Source organism: Mobula birostris, chromosome 13, assembly GCF_030028105.1.
Source record: "Mobula birostris isolate sMobBir1 chromosome 13, sMobBir1.hap1, whole genome shotgun sequence".
In the NCBI taxonomy this organism is placed as follows: domain Eukaryota; kingdom Metazoa; phylum Chordata; class Chondrichthyes; order Myliobatiformes; family Myliobatidae; genus Mobula; species Mobula birostris.
This window is the reverse complement of record NC_092382.1, coordinates 24106414-24125367: the sequence shown is the minus strand read 5'-3', so window position 1 is coordinate 24125367 and position 18954 is coordinate 24106414. Positions and strand designations below refer to the sequence as shown.

The 18954-nt window shown below is 45.0% G+C and overlaps 2 protein-coding genes across 6 annotated transcripts in view; one reads left to right on the top strand and one right to left on the bottom strand.

Annotated features, from left to right (window-relative positions):
* Window positions 1–17270, bottom strand: part of LOC140208585 (NACHT, LRR and PYD domains-containing protein 3-like) — a 39493-nt gene extending 22223 nt beyond the window's left edge. For 4 of the 5 annotated variants that reach the window (XR_011888832.1, XR_011888833.1, XM_072277359.1 and 1 more), the window contains exons 1-2: window positions 16991–17254; window positions 5372–5536 (exon numbers count right to left, since the gene is read on the bottom strand). The gene's annotated coding sequence lies outside the window, so the exon portion shown is untranslated. Of the gene's footprint in view, window positions 1–5371; window positions 5537–16990 lie in introns of all 5 variants that reach the window. The other variant, XM_072277358.1, reaches the window with a different exon arrangement.
* LOC140208596 (uncharacterized) overlaps window positions 1–18954 on the top strand; it is a 587054-nt gene that overhangs the window by 267220 nt on the left and 300880 nt on the right. The window lies entirely within an intron of this gene.

The window sequence follows — 18954 nt, the reverse complement described above, 5'->3', positions numbered from 1 at the left end:
ATACATGGATGGGAGGTGTATGGAGGGATATGGTCCATGTGCGGGTCAGTGGGACTAGGCAGAAAATGGGTTGGCACAGCCAAGAAGGGCCAAAAGGCCTGTTTCTGTGCTGTAGTTTCTATGGTGCTATGGTTCTAAATTTTGGAGGACACATTTTGCACGAAAAAAGACGCTCGCGTCTTGTTTACCCTGACACTACCATGACCATGAAGCCTTGCGTGGGCGGGTGAGTGCGCATGCGTGACGTGCGGGAATTGCCGAGCTGCACAGATACACCAACGCACAAGTATAAATGCTCACAATGCGCGTAGGCCACTTGCGTAGGTTACAGCGTCCAGTTAATGCAGAAGTATAAACCACGCTTTACTCTGCCCTTCAAATTTAAAACACTTCTGTAAGATTGCTGCTCAGTCTCCTACATTCCAGGGAGTAAAAACAGAGTGGTCATCCTCTCCCCAGAACTGAGGCCTTCTGGCCCTGACAACAGACTCGCAAATCGTCTCTGCACTCTTTCCACTTTACCCAAGCCTTTTGAAACATATAGCGGCAAGAACTATACATTGTACCACAAACACAGTCTCACCAACGACTGATTCAACGGTCCCATAGTGGTTAACACACGTCTTTACAGTTTGAATGACCCAGTTGCAATTCCCGCCGCTGCATGTAAGAGTTTGCAGGTTCTCACTGTGATCACATGGGTTTCCTCCAGATGATCTCGGGGGACCTAATGGGCAGCGCGGCTCACTGTATCTCAATAAAAAAATAAATAAAATAATGTCCCAAATCCAGCACTCAGTACCCTGACTGTTGAAGGACGACGTGGTAAACACATCTTCACCACCCCATGTTGCCGTATTGAGCGAACTGTGCACCCATACTCCACAATCCCCCCGTTCTGCGACAATCTCAGACCAATATTCAACGCAATATTCAAAATGAAACTGCAGAGCACCAGGAAAACCAAGGTTTGATGTTGATAGCATCCCTCAAGAATATGCAGTGAAGCTGGTAGAGAGAAGCCAGAAGAGCATTGCAAACAAAAAGAAGACCAGGAAAGCTAAATGGATTTCTGCGGAAGCTGAGCAGCGAAGAGAAGTGAAGGACATTGGAACAAATACCTCCAAATGAACACAACGTTCAAGAAGACAAAGGAGAGATAAGAAAACTTACTAAACAGACTGATGCAAAGAAGATGAAGAAACCAAAGAATTGGAAAAACAAGAGATCTATTCAAGAAGATTAGAGAAATCAAAGGAACATTTCATGCAAAAATAAGTATAGTAAAAGGCAAAGAAGGGGAGGCCCTTACAGAACCAGAAAATGTCAAAAAGAAATGGCAGGAATACACAGAAGAATTGTACAGAAAATATCCCAACAGCCAAGACACCAGCAATGACTCCCTCGACAATCTAGAGCCAGACATTCTGGAAAGTGAAGTCAAATGGGTGATAGAAAACATTGCCAATAAAAAGGCAACAAACATCACAGTTGCTGGTGAACGCAGCAGGCCAGGCAGCATCTCTAGGGAGAGGTACAGTCGATGGTTCGGGCCGAGACCCTTCGTCAGGACCAGCAACTTTGATGTCTGTTGCTTGAATTTCCAGCGTCTGCAGAATTCCTTGTGTTTGCGCCAATAAAAAGGCTGCAGGATGTGACAGGGGTCCAGTTGAATTGTTTAAAACTTTAAAAGATGTTGCTGTAAAAGTGTTGTATGCAATTTGCCAGCAGATCTGATAATCCTAACAATGGCCTTTAGACTGGAAAACAAAAGTTTATATCCCAATTCCCAAGAAGGTCAATGTAAAGGATTGTTCAAATTACCGAGCAATTTCACACGGTGGCAAGGTGACACTAAAGATCACGCAAGCAAGACTACAGCAACGTATGGAACGAGAACAACCAGATGTACAAGTTGGTTTTCGAAAAGGCAGAGGGACCAGAGACAAAATTGCTAACATATGCTGGATAATAGAGAAATCAGCAGAATTCCAGAAAAGTATTTATCTATGTTTTAATGATGAATCTAAAACCTTCAACAGTGTGGACCATAATAAACTATGGCAAATCCTTAAAGAAATGAGGATACCTGGGCATCTGATCTGCCTTATGAGAAACTTGTACGGAGATCAAGAAGCAACAGAACTGACCACGGAACAACAAACTGGTTCAAGATTGGGAAAGGAGTATGACAAGGCTGCATTCTGTCACCCTACTTATTTGATCTATATGCTGAACACATCATGAGGAATGTTGGTCTAGAGGACTCAAAATGTTGGAATCAAAATTACCAGACAAAAGATAAACAACTTCAGATATGCAGGTGATACTGTTCTAATGGCTGAGAGTGAGGAGGATCTGAGGAAGCTTCGAATGAAAGTGAAAGAAGAAAGCTGGCTCCTTGCTCAATATTAAGAAAACCAGGCAGTCCTATTAACTCCGTCGTATTAAGTGGAAAGGAAATGGAAGCAGTGATGGATTTTGTCTTCCTCAGTTCAACAGTTTCTACATGGTAAATGCAGCTAGAAAATTAAACGGTGCTTACTCCTGGGGAGGGCAGCGATGGGAATTTAGAAAAAATACTGAAACGCAGACACATAACATTGTCTCCGAAGTCCGTAGAGTCAAGTCTATGGTATTTCTAGTTGTGATGTGTGGCTGTGAGAGCTGGACTGAACACAAAAGAATCGACGCTTTCAACTTGGATGCTGGAGAAAAGTGTGAAGAGTTCGTTGGACAGCCAGAAGATCCAACAAGTCAATACTTGAAGAAACACTGCCAGACTGCTCACTAGGAGGCTTGAGAAGATGAAATATTTTGGCCACATCATGAGAAGACAGGATTCCTTGGAGAAGACTCTCATGTTAGGCAAAACAAGAAGGAGAGGATGACAGACACTACGATGGATAGATAATATTACTCAGACAATGGCTATGCCCTCGAGGGATCTTACCGAGGCAGTTTCCAACAAGAAGACTCGGTGTGCAGTAACGCTGCTGTATTTGGCTGTATTCATGGGTTTTCATGTATGTTTTGAATGACGATTAACGGAACATAAGTTGGACAATGATTGTATCGTAAGCAAAATACGGAATAAATACAAATGTTTTCAGTCAATAACAGACTTGTAAATGTTGCATTTTGTCCCTCAGATAAATTGCTGATGCAGACAGGGAGAAACCATACTCCAAACATCTGTCCCCACAGCGCCCACTGGGACAGTCGTGTTGTGAGTGTTACTGGGACAGGCTGCTGGCCCAAGGTGGGTCTGTTTACTCCGCTGTTTAAACCCAGCCAGCTCAAACAAAAGGCAGCCACTGAGTCCCTGCAGCTCGTTGTGTCATAGAGAAAGATCGTGACTTGCTCTCAATATCCCCCCCCCCCACCCCCTGCACACTGCACTTGCTGGTCAACACTTTACCGGTGTCCGCTACAAATGTATTGAAGCCTTCGTCCTCGCCACTTCAGAGGAGATAAACCCCCTGTTCTCCCTCTTCAATCCGTCGCCCTTGCAGCTCCTCTAACTCCATGGCGAGGAAGAGCGGCATTGAAGCAACAAGCTTGTTGGATCTTTCCCAAGAGTCAGTTTAGGAAACAAGTGGCGGGGTCTAGAGAGGGAACTCCTTAATGACAAACCCCATATTCCCATTGGTTGGTATGCTAAATTGGCATTTGCTGTCACCAATGAGAGACAAGTAAATCTCACGTCACTTCACGGGAGATACCGGGCACGCGCAGCGTCAGCACGGGAGCGCGAGGGTGACGGCGCTCCGCCAGAGGGCGCGCGTGGGCAGTGGGAGGGGTGGTGAGCTGGAGCGCGCGGAAGATGGGGAGACTGTCGAGTCAGTGACAGAGACCGCGGGAGCCTGGCCCTCGGTCCCGTACCGTGCTGGCCAGCTCACCGAATGAGTCATGGTCGATCCGCAACCCGCTGGGGTACAACACTAACTCATAAATATCCATGTATATACCTAATCAATGTAGTGTTTCTATTCAGTTCCACAATATAATTAATATGCAGAAGTTATATTGGCTTACACTAATTAAACTGTCAGAACTTTTCTAATCAACGCACCAAATGCATAAGTGGACCACTCGGCTTTCCGAAGCTGCTGCTGATCTGATTCAAACTTCCGTTACACATTCCCCCATGTTCATCTGGAAAACACTTCAACACCACTCTTTATAAAGAAACTGGGCTCTGAATGGAATCAAAGGCTTTACTTTCACTGGTCTGTGAGCAGAAAGAGTTCCTGACTCCCGTGATTAACACCGGTAAAAAAAACAGGAGAGTGAGAAGGGGAGTCGGGGGAGGGGGAGGGGAAACTGATGCTGCTTTTCATTACATGATGCCCTATCCACAGCTAATCCTTCCGCAGTCTCTCTGAACGTTGCATCTTCCTTAATATCAACGGCTTCATCATCTGACTCAACAGGCTGCTTCCCATCCCTCAACGACTGAGTTTAAACCGACTCCGGCAGCTGTAGCAGTCCTGGCTGCGTGGACATTCGTTCATCTCAAGTCAGATGTAACCTGTGCCTTTGCTACAGGGTCAGATGGGAACATTGCAAAACCTACTTCTGCTTGAGCACGGATTCTGACAATTTTTTGGTAAAAAAAAATAGTTTATGACGCCAGGGTATGTAAGTATTATTTATTGGTTGGCTGTTGCTAGTTAGGAATGAATGAAATGTGGTGCTGGGACATTTGGCTTCAAGAGGGTTTGCTCTTAGCAGAGGCTTGCACGACGATATACTTGAGGGCAAGTATATCATTGCAGCTTGCAATAGACGGGGGAATTAATGACATGTTGCTGCAGTTCATGGTACGACACCCCGAGCTACCTGCCAGCCTTGTCATCATATGGGAGCTGAAACATGGGAGGATGAACCCTGGGCGCCCTCTCAAGACTATGGTCAACACGGTCCTAGAAGACAGCGGCACGGCTAATGTAGGTGAACTGAACACACTGATGAGGCAGACGGAGCAGTGGGGAGTCCGTCATCGTGCCTGACGCCGGCCCCCTAGGCCTGAGTCGATGTAGTAGTAGTCATGGTAATTCCACATTTCTGTTATCACTACAGCAGGAAACAACTGCGGCGTCTAATAGAGGGAAGAAATTCTAAACGCATTTCACAGACAAAGCAAGGAAAAATCGGAAGTGACAAGTTTGAAATGAGCAAACAATATGAGGGAATGTGCGTGGCTTCACAGAGCTGATGCCGACAGCATATTAGCAGATCTGGAATGATTGCAACTGACATAACTGGCACATCTAGGTTTATTTAGTCTCATTCCAGCTATTTCCTATTTTCCTTGGTACAGAAGTGCAATGTCTAAAGGACCAATGTTAGAGTAAATGAGACTCACCAAACTTTCTCCTGGCTGAATTAATGGAAACTTCGAGTCAGAAGGGTTCTCTCCAGTTGATGATCTCAGTCCTCGGGCTGGTTCCATTCTTGCTGTTCCCTCATCTTCAGTTGTGGTTCGCTTCCAGTCGTGGGCTTTTCTTCCAATAAACCTCTCACCGCAGGTCTAAATTTAACCAGACAGATAATGAAATATGTTACTAACACAAACAAGAACAAAGCATTAACCTGAAATTTAAATCTTAATACAGATATGATCTGAGTGAAGAAATCTGGAACTGTCCCTCACACTTTACATAACCTGTCTTGGATACAAAAGAACAGACAGAAAATTCTGGAGGAACCCATCAGGCCAGGCAACATGTGCACGTTGACTCTACTCTCTTCCATTAATGCTGCCTGGTCTGCTGAGTTCTTCCAGCATTTTGTGTGTGTTGCTTGAATTTCCAGCATCTGAAGATCTTCTCTTGTTTGTGATGGGATACAAAGAAGTCATCGTTCAGTCATGTTATAAGATACAAGTTATAATACATAGGAGTAGAATTAGGTGATTCGGTCATTCCAGTCTGCTCCATAATCAATCATGGAGGATTCTTTTTCCAAAACCATATTCTTGCTTCCCTGCTATAACACTCGACCTATTTAGCAATCCAGAACATGAATATACCGAACGATAGCCTCCACCACCCTCTGTGGCATCAAATTCTACAGATGAACCAACCTTTGGCTGAAGTAATTGCTCTCACCTCAGTTTTAAAGTGAAGTCTGTTTATTCTGAGGCAGCACTCTCAGATCCCAGACTCTCCGTCTAATCAAGACACCCTCTCCATTCCCACTGCATCCAGACTTGCTGTTATTCAGTTGGTGTAAATAATCACCCCTGGCCCTAACTTCCACCCCCCCCCCCCACCACCACCAAACCCCAACCACCATCCCTCTGAACTCCACTGAACAGCAGGCCCGGGGTCATCAAAAGCTCCGCCTACATAAAGCTTATCATTGCTCAGATTATTCTTGTGAACCTTGGTAGCAACAACGTTACTGAATACATTTCCAGGAAAACAGGACAATTGGCCCCAGGACAATGTACTGGGAAAAGCTCTGGTTTCTTTACTCTCCTATCAACTCTCACGAAACGAGTGCTGGGACACTGGTCCATTCGCAGGAGATTTAAAATGTTCCAGGGTGAATGTAACACACAGAAACTGGAATCACGAGAAACACTCAGCAGGTAAGGAACAGCTGTGGGGAGAGGAAAAAAGTTAGCAATTTGGTTTCCAAACCTTTCATCAGAATGGATTCAAACATCATCCAGTTTTTAGTGGAAAATCTTGGGTTGTTCTCCATGGAGTGGTAGGGACTGAGGGAAGATCGGATGGAGGTTTATAAGATTATGAAAGACATAGATAGAGTAGACGGGGAGTATTGTTTCACTGTTTAGAAATGTCTAATACCAGAGGACATGCAATGAAGGTGTGAGGGAGTAGTTGCAAAGGAAATGTTAGGGTAAGTTGTTCTACTCAGAGAGGTGTGGATGCCTGGAATCCGCTGTCTGTTATGGTGGTGGAAGCCAACACATTGGAAGCTATTAAGAGATGTTTAGGTAGGCACATGGGTGTGAGGAAGATTGAGAGGATATTGACATTGTGTAGGTAGGTGTCATTATTTTTTTTGGGGGGGGGTTGATTTACTTTTTATCTGGTTTGGCACACCATTGTGGCGGATGCACCTGTTCCTGTGATGTACTGTTCCATTTTCTGTTCTATCTTCAGCATCTTGAGTTTCTCTTTGACACCCACCAGCAGATAGACAGGTGACAGTGAGGGGTAATTTGCAAATGTGAATTGAATTCTGAAACCACGGTCTATTTTTACTGGTGCAAACACAAAACAGTGCATTTAATCACAGCCACTCCCTTTGAGGGATGGAATGTGAACTCATTCTCTGCTTTGTGTCCAAAGGAACTTCAGAACCAAACATCTGAGCACAGAACAGAAATACTCGCTCAACATCTCATAAACCCGGACAACTTGATCCCCTGATTCTTTTTATCTGGGTGAACACATGTGTGATATCCCAGGATCCAACCTCAGTGGGTCAAAGCCCTCACCGAGAGCCTCGCACATCTTTTCCACATCTCACACAGAGTGTTTCCACATCTCACACTCAGAAACTCACGCTACAATATCCAATCCCCGGAGACATCTGCTTCACCGCGGAAGGAGGGACATCCAGCCGCATCTGTAAAAGCACCAACGTAGACCGAAGCCCAAACACTGCCAGTTCCATATTCCTGGAGCCCCCATCGCAGTATTATATCTCAAGCACCAACCCTCCCAGGGCTCTTTGCTGGCGGTAATATGTGGCAGTGTCTCAGCTAATCCCAGTTCTAAAATTTACCCTCCGACATCAACCCATGACAGAACTGGAGCCTGATGATCCTTTGTCTGGACGGGGATCAGACGGGAAACATAGGCCTTGGGTTACAAAGAGGGTTTTGATACATTTCAACTCAGTTACATTGAGCACATTTGCTCATTATTTTATTCTTGAGTGCAGTATAGCCCAGCTCAATTAGCTGGCACTTTCCCCGTAGTGTAACAGGAACAAAGTGTTTTAAATATAAAATTGAAAATATAGCACTGGAAACAGTACTGGAGATTTTTCTGTTCTTTCGATGCCCAAAACACTGACTAACTGCAAGATGTTTGACACACTGAACAGAATTGCACAAATGCAATCCTTACAATCATTAGTTGTTTCTTCATTCCAACACAGACATCATCCATCCGGCACAGTTAATGCTCAAAGCATCCTCGTATCAGCACCGGCTGCTGAGGCCACTCTCTCTCTGCCGAGAGTCAGTAACCAGAGAGCAATAAAGATGTTCAACTCTCCTTGCAGCTCTGGTGAGCTGTTGCTCTGGCGACGGAGGAAGTGGCTCGCAAAGGTAACCGAGAAAGGAAATAACACACGCAATGTGACATGATCTGAGTTTCATTCTAGCAAAGATGAACTGAACATTCAGCCATTTTGTAACGATGAAACTAAAATTCCAGCGGTTGTATTGACCCTGTCGAGGTGCATTCAGCTAATCTCCTGCTAGTTCCAACTCTGCAGAACTTCCAGCTGCGCAGACGCTGGTCCAAAATAAAAGCACGTTGTTGGATACGATCCGTCTGCAACAGATGTCGATTATGTGTAGATGTTTCAACTGAGATTCAGAGAGCCCTTACAGCACAGGCAGGACTATTAACCCATCCAGTCTGTGCCATGTTCGGTGTGGTCCAATCCCCCTGCACCCAGACCATAGCCCTCTATATCTCCCTCATCCATGCACCTACCCAAACATCTCTCAAATACTACAATTCAACCTTCATTGCTCATTCGGCTGGGAGCTGTTTCCACATTCGCACCACCCTCTGAATGAAGTAGTTCCCCCTCAGATTCCCCTTAAATGTGTCACTTTTTGCCCTAAATCCATGACCTCAACCGACCTGATGGGCAAACGCCTACCTGCATTCATGCTATTTATACTACAATACTTTTGTATATCTCCAGCAGGGGCTTCCAACCTGGGATCTCTTTAAGACACTGTCTGACTCTTCTGCTACCTTAAAGTAATTATGGATCTGTGTTCCAATGTCAATTTGTTTTGTCCCACATCCCAGACCTCCTACCACTCAATCAGTAAATCATAGCCTCGTTTTCCCTGCCAAAATGTAACACCCCTCACTTATCTGTATTAAATTCCATCTGATAGTTCTCAATCCAATTTCCCAGTTCCACACAACTCTGTTTCCCAAGAGACTTCAATCATTCCAAAGCAATGTGCTAAAAAGCTAGAAATGAAATAAAACCTCAACAGGTAATCAGTCGAAAGATAATTTTTCCGGTCTACCACCCTGTGTTGGAATGGCTTTGAACAATTTCTGATTTGATTTCAGGTCTCCAGCATCTTGAGTGTTTTTTTAATTTCCAGCTGCTCACAGGCAGGTGAGAATAAGTAGGAATTTCCAAACACGGAGAGAATACTGAACCCGATGTAGATAACCAACGATGAAAACACTGGATAACTCATTCCAGGTTCTCATTCGCTCTGTGTATTGAGATTAACTCTCAGGTCCCTTCGATCAAACTCCCAACCCTGGGCAACGAACCCTGGTGTATGTGGCTAGGCATCAAGGGCTTTACAGAATAAATAAGGGGAAAATATCCTTAACCGTACTAGTAACGTTCCCTCCCTGGTGCTCTAAACATTCTTCGAGGCACAACACAAACCAGACACGAAAATTACTCCCTGTGAGCTGAGCAGTCAATGTCTGTAATAGCAGACGTAATACGGACTCTGCAGGGGTGCCGGGCCAGAAGACATCCAGGCTGAGCTCGCATACAGTCTGCACATCAGCGCATTGATGTCTTCACAGCCATCGCCAACACTTCACTCATCCAGGCTGCTGTTCCCTCATGCTTCAAATCAGCCACCATCATCCCTGTACCAAAGAGCTCTCCACACTCAGAACAAAACGACTACTGCCCAGTGGACTTGACGCCCATCAGCATTAAGTGCTTTGAACGCCTGATAACGGCACATATCAAAAACTCCGATCCTTGCTCACTGGGCACTCACCAATAAACTTACCGACAGAATCTCTCCAGGGCAGATGCCATAACGTTTGTCATTCCTCTTGGCCTGACACACATAGAAAACAGGGACACTTGTGTCAGAATGCTGTTTCTGAATTTCAGTTCGGCATGTGACACCATTGTCCCACAGACTTTGGTGAACAAATTACTTCTCAGCCATCTAATTACACCACTGCGCAACTGGATGCTAGGCTTCCCAGCCACCAGACCGCAGACAGTCAGATTGCACAACCGCTCGTCCCTTCCCATTATCCTGAACTCGGCTGTGAGCTGAGCCCATTGTGTACACTCTGCTCACACGTGTCTGTTTAGCCAAACACCCAATAGCCACATTGAAAAATAAAATCACCGATGGCACTGTGCAATGAGGCTCATCAGTAACAATAACGATATGTCAGACAGAGAAAACAGTCACATAACCTCTTTCCCAATGTCAGCAAGACAAAGGAGATGGTTATCGACTTCATTCTCCCTCTTGATTTTATAAACATACAATGTCACCCAAATTCTCCTGTGCTCCGTGGAATGAAGATCCAGCTCGGCCAGCCTCTCCCTATAACTAGGCCCTCTAGTCCAGGTAGCATCCTCAATAATCTCTTCTGCACCCTCTCCAGATTGATAATATCTGTCCTACAATAGGGTGAACACAACTGTACAGATTGCTTGGTGTATCCTCACTAGCTATTTATATAACTGCAATATAATGTCTGTAATCCAAAACTCAATGCCTGACTGATGAAGGCCAGCATGATTAAAGCCTTCTTTTCCACCCTCTATACTTGCACATCCGCTTTCAGAGAACTTTACCCTTGTAATCCCAGCTCGCTCTGTTCCACATCACTCGGTGACCCTCCATTCAGCATAACAGGACCACGATGGTTTCATTGTCCAAAATGCACCATCTTTTACTTGTCCAAGTTGAAAACCATTTGCAATTTCTCAGTCTATCTCCATAACTGACTAACATCTCTTTGAAATGCATTATAACATGTTGCAATATCAACAAGACTCCCTAACTTAGTAGCAGACTTGCTAACCGTGCCATGTACATTCATAAACAAGTCAATGTCATGAGTAATGTATCTCAATACCGACACACGCTTCATCGTCGTCACAAGCCTTCATTCACTAAATCCATCATCAGTTATCATCCTGTGTTCTCTGACATCGAGCCGGGTCAAAATTGTTATCTCTTTCTAAAACATCAAAATACTTGGCAGGCTAGGTTCCACTGGTTGGTATAATTGGTGATTTCCCCACAACCAAAGTCCAAACTCTCCGATCACCCTTTTCGCTTCAATCTGAGGAAATTCCAACCCAGCTGACCAACCTAGAGTAGAGCCCGTATACCGCCAGTTCTATAATCTCAGAGACTCCATTCCAATGTTGTAACCCGCACAGACTACCCTGGGACGCTTTGCTGCCGGCGATGTGCCGTGATTTCCCTGATGCACAAATTAAGATGGAACGGGTACCTAACGACGCTCTTCCTGGGCCGGGGCTCAGGCTGGTTCACCGGTCTGTAGATTGTGAGAGGATGCGGATGCACCCACTTATCCCCAGCAGCTAACTGGAGCTCATTTGTTCTCTATCTTATTCCTGAGTGGGATCCTGCTCAGCACGGTGGCTGCTATGTCTTCCTCAGGGTAGCTGGAACGAAATGCTTTCAATGTAACATTGTAAAATATAAGATATTGGGAAGTCAGGCTACATCTGTGAATGGAGAAATGGCGGAAGACCCAGTTTGAGATCTGGGGCCGTCCAAGATGCTGAAGATCTGCTGAGCGACTCCAGTATTTTCTCTTCTTTCTTTACATTTCCTGCAACAATAGTATTTTCTCTCTATTTTAACGCACGGATATTAAAATTGCAAAATGCTTGGGACACCCCAAAACTGTTCAACAGGTTTGTGGAAATTCAATCACCACCCCCACCAATTGGTTGGATATCAGTTCATTCCGACCCTGCTGTAATACATTCCATACAGTCAATGCTCACAGCATCCTTTCCTCCCACTATCATTACTGACACACCCATCACACTTCTCACAAGCCTCTATTTGCTCAATCCATCTTCAATCATCGCCCTCTGCTTACTGTCATCGAGCTCGGTCAAAATAGTTATGTATTTGTAAAACTAAAAAATGTTTGACAGACCTGACATCTCACTGGCTGGGGTAGTCAGTGATTTCCCCACAACCAACGTCCAATTGCCCCGATCTTCAGCGTCACTGCAGACTGTAGGCATTTCAATTCCAGCTGTAGAATTACCAATATACTGTCCGTTCCACATTCTCAGAGACTCCATCCCAATATTATAACCTGCACAAGCACTGCCCACTGACGCTTTGGCATCAGCGATTTGCCGTGGTGTTGCTGGCAGTTCCGATTCACAAACTAAGGAGAAATGAACCTGATGGTCCATCTTACTTTAAGACTCTTGCAAAAGTACATTGTCTTTTTTCCTTTCTCTCTGTTTTACTGCACAGATATTGTCTGACTGCAAAACGTTTGGGGATCCCAAAACTGTTCAACGGAATAGTGTAATGCCAGACCCACCCCCACCGATTTGTTAGTTCTCAGTTCATTCCTACTCTTGTGTAATACATCCCATACAGTCAATGCTCACAGCATCGTTTCCTCCCACTATCATTCTGTTGCAGTTGCTCCTGAGGGCACTGTCTCTACGCTAAGAAGCGGTGACCACAGAGTGATAAAAATGTGCAGCACTTCTTGCAGCTCCGCAGGGCTGTTACCCTGGAAACGGAGGAAGTGGCTCGCCAAAAATAATCGAGAAAGGAAACAACAAACTCAATATAATATGCTCTGAGTTTCAATTGTGACAAAAGTTAGCACTGCAGCCATTTTGTAACAGTGAAACTAGAATTTATTGACTTAATGGTTGTGTTTACCCTGCCTCGTGCTGTGTTCAATTAAACATGTCGAGGAACCAACTAGAGAGCAGGCTATTCTGGACTGGGTTTTGAGCAATGAGGAAGGGTTAATTAGCAATCTTGTCGTGAGAGGCCCCTTGGGTAAGAGTGACCATAATATGGTGGAATTCTTCATTAAGATGGAGAGTGACATAGTTAATTCAGAAACAAAGGTTCTGAACTTAAAGAGGGGTAACTTTGAAGGTATGAGACATGAATTAGCTAAGATAGACTGGCAAATGACACTTAAAGGATTGACAGTGGATATGCAATGGCAAGCATTTAAAGGTTGCATGGATGAACTACAACAATTGTTCATCCCAGTTTGGCAAAAGAATAAATCAAGGAAGGTAGTGCACCCGTGGCTGACAAGAGAAATTTGGGTTAGTATCAATTCCAAAGAAGAAGCATACAAATTAGCCAGAGAAAGTGGCTCACCTGAGGACTGGGAGAAATTTAGAGTTCAGCAGAGGAGGACAAAGGGCTTAATTAGGAAAGGGAAAAAAGATTATGAGAGAAAACTGGCAGGGAACATAAAAACGGACTGTAAAAGCTTTTATAGATATGTAAAAAGGAAAAGACTGGTAAAGACAAATGTAGGTCCCCTGCAGACAGAAACAGGTGAATTGATTATGGGGAGCAAGGACATGGCAGACCAATTGAGTAATTACTTTGGTTCTGTCTTCACTAAGGAGGACATAAATAATCTTCCAGAAATAGTAGGGGACAGAGGGTCCAGTGAGATGGAGGAACTGAGCGAAATACGTGTTAGTCGGGATGTGGTGTTAGGTAAATTGAAGGGATTGAAGGCAAATAAATCCCCAGGGCCAGATGGTCTGCATCCTAGAGTGCTTAAGGAAGTAGCCCAAGAAATAGTGGATGCATTAGTGATAATTTTTCAAAACTCATTAGATTCTGGACTAGTTCCTGAGGATTGGAGGGTGGCTAATGTAACTCCACTTTTTGAAAAAGGAGGGAGAGAGAAACCGGGGAATTATAGACCGGTTAGCCTAACGTCGGTGGTGGGGAAACTGCTGGAGTCAGTTATCAAGGATGTGATAACAGCACATTTGGAAAGCGGTGAAATGATCGGACAAAGTCAGCATGGATTTGTGAAGGGAAAATCATGTCTGACGAATCTCATAGAATTTTTTGAGGATGTAACTAGTAGAGTGGATAGGGGAGAACCAGTGGATGTGGTATATTTGGATTTTCAGAAGGCTTTTGACAAGGTCCCACACAGGAGATTAGTGTGCAAACTTAAAGCACACAGTATTCGGGGTAAGGTATTGGTGTGGGTGGAGAATTGGTTAGCAGACAGGAAGCAAAGAGTGGGAATAAACGGGACCTTTTCAGAATGGCAGGAGGTGACTAGTGGGGTACCGCAAGGCTCAGTGCTGGGACCCCAGTTGTTTACAATATATATTAATGACTTGGATGAGGGAATTAAATGCAGCATCTCCAAGTTTGCGAATGACATGAAGCTGGGTGGCAGTGTTAGCTGTGAGGAGGATGCTAAGAGGATGCAGGGTGACTTGGATAGGTTGGGTGAGTTCATGGCAGATGCAATTTAATGTGGATAAATGTGAAGTTATCCACTTTGGTGGCAAAAATAGGAAAACAGATTATTATCTGAATGGTGGCCAATTAGGAAAAAGGGAGGTGCAAGGAGACCTGGGTGTCATTATACACCAGTCATTGAAAGTGGGCATGCAGGTACAGCAGGCGGTGAAAAAGGCGAATGGTATGCTGGCATTTATAGCGAGAGGATTCGAGTACAGGAGCAGGGAGATACTACTGCAGTTGTACAAGGCCTTGGTGAGACCACACCTGGAGTATTGTGTGCAGTTTTGGTCCCCTAATCTGAGGAAAGACATCCTTGCCGTAGAGGGAGTGCAAAGAAGGTTCACCAGATTGATTCCTGGGATGGCAGGAATTTCATATGAAGAAAGACTGGATGAACTGGGCTTGTACTCGTTGGAATTTAGAAGATTGAGGGGGGATCTGATTGAAACGTATAAGATCCTAAAGGGATTGGACAGGCTAGATGCAGGAAGATTGTTCCCGACGTTGGGGAAGTCCAGAACGAGGGGCCACAGTTTGAGGATAGAGGGGAAGCCTTTTAGGACCGAGATTAGGAAAAACTTCTTCACACAGAGAGTGGTGAATCTGTGGAATTCTCTGCCACAGGAAACAGTTGAGGCCAGTTCATTGGCTATATTTAAGAGGGAGTTAGATATGGCTCTTGTGGCTACGGGGGTCAGGGGGTATGGAGGGAAGGCTGGGGCAGGGTTCTGAGTTGGATGATCAGCCATGATCATAATAAATGGTGGTGCAGGCTCGAAGGGCCGAATGGCCTACTCCTGCACCTATTTTCTATGTTTCTATGTTAAACATCAATTAACCGAACAAAACACAGCTCCTTGTAAGCTCAGTGAGGTAAAAATGCAGTACAATACTTCAGAATGAGACAAGGCTTAGAAGAAAGATGGTTGACATATATCAGTGACGTGGTGAGATACAGGCTGGACAGATTTTGAATAAAATGGCACGGAATGGTCAAATAGAACTAGCTGGGAGAAGGGATCAATGACAATCACTGATGGTCCTCCAGCTTTACACAGATACTGAATTAATAGTACATACTATATATATATAATCCTAAAATGTCAAAGCTATAGCAAACAACAAGAACGTTCGCATGCACCCTTTGCCCCTGAACGCACCACAGAAAGTATCCCATCCGGATACTTCACAACTTCCTACGGCTACTGCTCTGCGTTTGACTGCAGGAAGGAGCAGATAACTGTGGTCACAGCTGAGCGCGCCACAGAAACTAGCCTCCTTTCCATGGACTCTCTATATACTTCCCGCTGCCTCAGTGAATCAGGAAACATAATCGAAGATTCCCAGAACCCTAGACATTCTCAATTTCAACCACCCATCAGATTGAAGATTGAAAGGAAACAGAAAGCACACCACCAGGCTGAAGGACGGCTTCCATTCCATTGTAATGAGTCAACTGAATATTTCTCAGCACGGTACGATGTAACTCCATGTGAATCTGCATCATATGTTTACCTGCAGTACACTTTCTCTGTACCCATAAAGCTCTGTTAAACTCTGTTAATGTTTTACCTAATATACTAGGGGTGACTGATAAGTTCGTGTGGTCTAAGGTAGAAGGAAATGAATTATTAACTTCAAACTTTCTGCATGATCACTCAAAGAGTTGACCTGCACACGCCTGTAACGAGAGCTGTATAACTCATCCCCGTCTACCCTAGGCCACGAACTTATCAATCAAACATGCTGTCGGCACTTTCTGGAGGTCCAAGATCCGTATGCTCCACGACCAACAGTCTAAGTGTGTAAAATAGGAGGGGGCTATGTTGAAAAATTAAAGTGCTAAGTTTTCTAAAATTGTCTCCGCCTATCTTAGGCCACGAACTTATCAATCACGCCTGGTGCTCTTGTATTGATCAGTGTGGGTGGTATGCAAGACAAGATTTTCACTGTACGGCGGTATATGACAATAATAAACCATTCCCCATTTAATTGTGTGGAAATATTACACAGACTAAGCTTCAGCTCTGGAACTTCGGGAGGGCGATTTCACCGAAGTGTACAAATTTTTGAGGAAGAGACAAATGGAAAAGGCCTAATTATCGCATGAAAACGGTTATATACTCGGAAATGTTCGCTGCGCTTCGGCGGGTCGTAACTGTGGAATGGAGTCAAGAAAAAAATTGCCCACACAAAAAGAGGGAACGTCACAAATTCGATCTCACTGCCCTGTCTGAACTGACGAAAGATAAAACTACTCATAGACACGGAGCAGTGTCCCGCAAATGCGATTACTCCGTTTAACCTCCGGCTGCAGGAACACAACAGGCCGAATGGCCGCTTCCCGTGCCCTGAATTATCTAAAACAGTTATTGACCCCAGGCATCGTACCAGGCGAAGTTTGGATCTGATACCGCGCGGGGTGATGGAGGTACAACTCAACGGATGAGTGCAGTCCCGGCATCAGCACCTTACCCTTTCTTCGGGCTAAAGCAGCAGGGACTGAGCGACGGCTCATCTCAGACGGTTCGGTGTGAAGGCCACACAGCCCGGATCGACCCCGGCAGGTTCTCTCCGGGAACCCAGACCGATCCCCAGTTCGGGTGAGTTAACGGGATTCGAACATGCCCGCTCGGAACGGCCTCAAATCCTCACCGATGGGAACTTGATGTACTAACCTCGCAGACAACAATCCTTCCCCCGTCTCCCCGCGACGTTCCGCTTCAACACAGAACGGAAAGGCAGCCACCCAACATCCGAAACTGAGCATGCGCAATGTGAGCTCCGCGTCTTCAGAGCCGGGGCGGGGGTTTTGTAGGCAGAGTAAAGAGATTAGAAGGGACAGCACAGAGCATAGACCACAGAGCATAGGGTCGTTCAAAAATTTTTAAAAAAATAATAATAGCAGTAAACCGATCCCCCATTTTAATTTTGTGGAAATATTAGACAACCTTGTTTGTAGCTTTGAAAAGTGTACACATTTTTGAGACACACAGATCAATGGAAAAGGCTTAATTATCCCATACATACTGTCGTACATTGGAGAACATTAGATGCACCGCAGCTCGTAACATTGAAATGAGTCAAGAAAAAAAAATGCCCACCCACAGTGAAAGGACGTGAGAGATCTGGATCTCATAGCCTTGTCTGAACGGAAGAAAGATTGAAATGCACAACCACGAGAAACGAACCCGCAGATGCCGCAGATCTGCGGTAAAATGAGAAAATGGAGCGGGATCGAGTGACGTGCTGAAGGTCTCCCTCCTAAACCGGTGAGTCTGCTCCTCACCCCTCATACGCTGCATGACCCACCTGCCGCATTTTCCACATTATTTCATATTTACACCAGTTACATTTTTAAATTATTCCTCCGTACCTTTTCCCTTTCTCCTTCCTTAGGGCATTGATTTATGGGTTCAGTCCCCATACCAGTCCACCATACAGTTTACACCCAGACAGGAAATGTGCAGGTTCCAATCAAATCAGTCCAATGTTTACAAACACTAACTTCTAATCGCATTCCCCCGGGCTCACTGGACAGTGAAAGTTTACCTTCACCAAGTGAGACACAGCAGGAGGTGGCCATTCAGCCCATCGAGCGATCAACAAGATGGCGACTGCGCTCCCATCTCAGCCACATGTTTCTGTCCAATCCTCATTTCCTCGATCCCTTCGGTCTCCACACATCTGCCGGCCTCTGTTTTATGTGAGGATGATCATGAACCTTTACTGCCTTCTGTGGTGGGGATTTACACTCACTCACCATCCTCGAAGTGGAGACATTTCCCTTCATCTCAGTCCCGGACAGCCCCTTTTTCCATTGGTTCAACCGCTAATGATGCTGTGCATTTCAATGTGTTCACTCCTTCATCCTCGGTTCTCTAAATTAAAGGCTTATCGCGCTTGATCTTTCTTCACATGATGACCCGACCACTCCAGGGATCAGTCTGGCGAATCTTCATTGCATTCCCTATCACAAATACTCTCTAACCTCTTTGTTAATCCTCTATAAAATGAAAACTTACAAAATTCTTGAGAAACTCGGCAGGTCAGGTAGTACCTACGGAAAAGAGTAAACAGATACATTTCGGACCGAGCCCCTTCTTTAGGACTCAGACTGAAGAGGGGAGATGCCTAAATTAAAAGGTAGTGGGTGCGCAAAGAGGCCTTCTGGAAGGGGATAAGGAAAATCAGGTGGGTGGGAAAGTGCTGGAGAAGAAAGAATCTGAAAGGAGAAGAGAATGGACAATAGGAGAAAGTGATGGAGAAGGGGGCCCAGGGCTTACAAACAATCAAGTTTAGGAACAATTCTTAAAGTCTTAAGATTCAGATGGCAAAGTAAAACAGATGATGGGAGAGAGATTTGTAATCCACATAGAGGTACGCAGAGAGAAGGCGATACGAAGAATCACAGGTTCCACGCTGGTAAGTGAAATAAC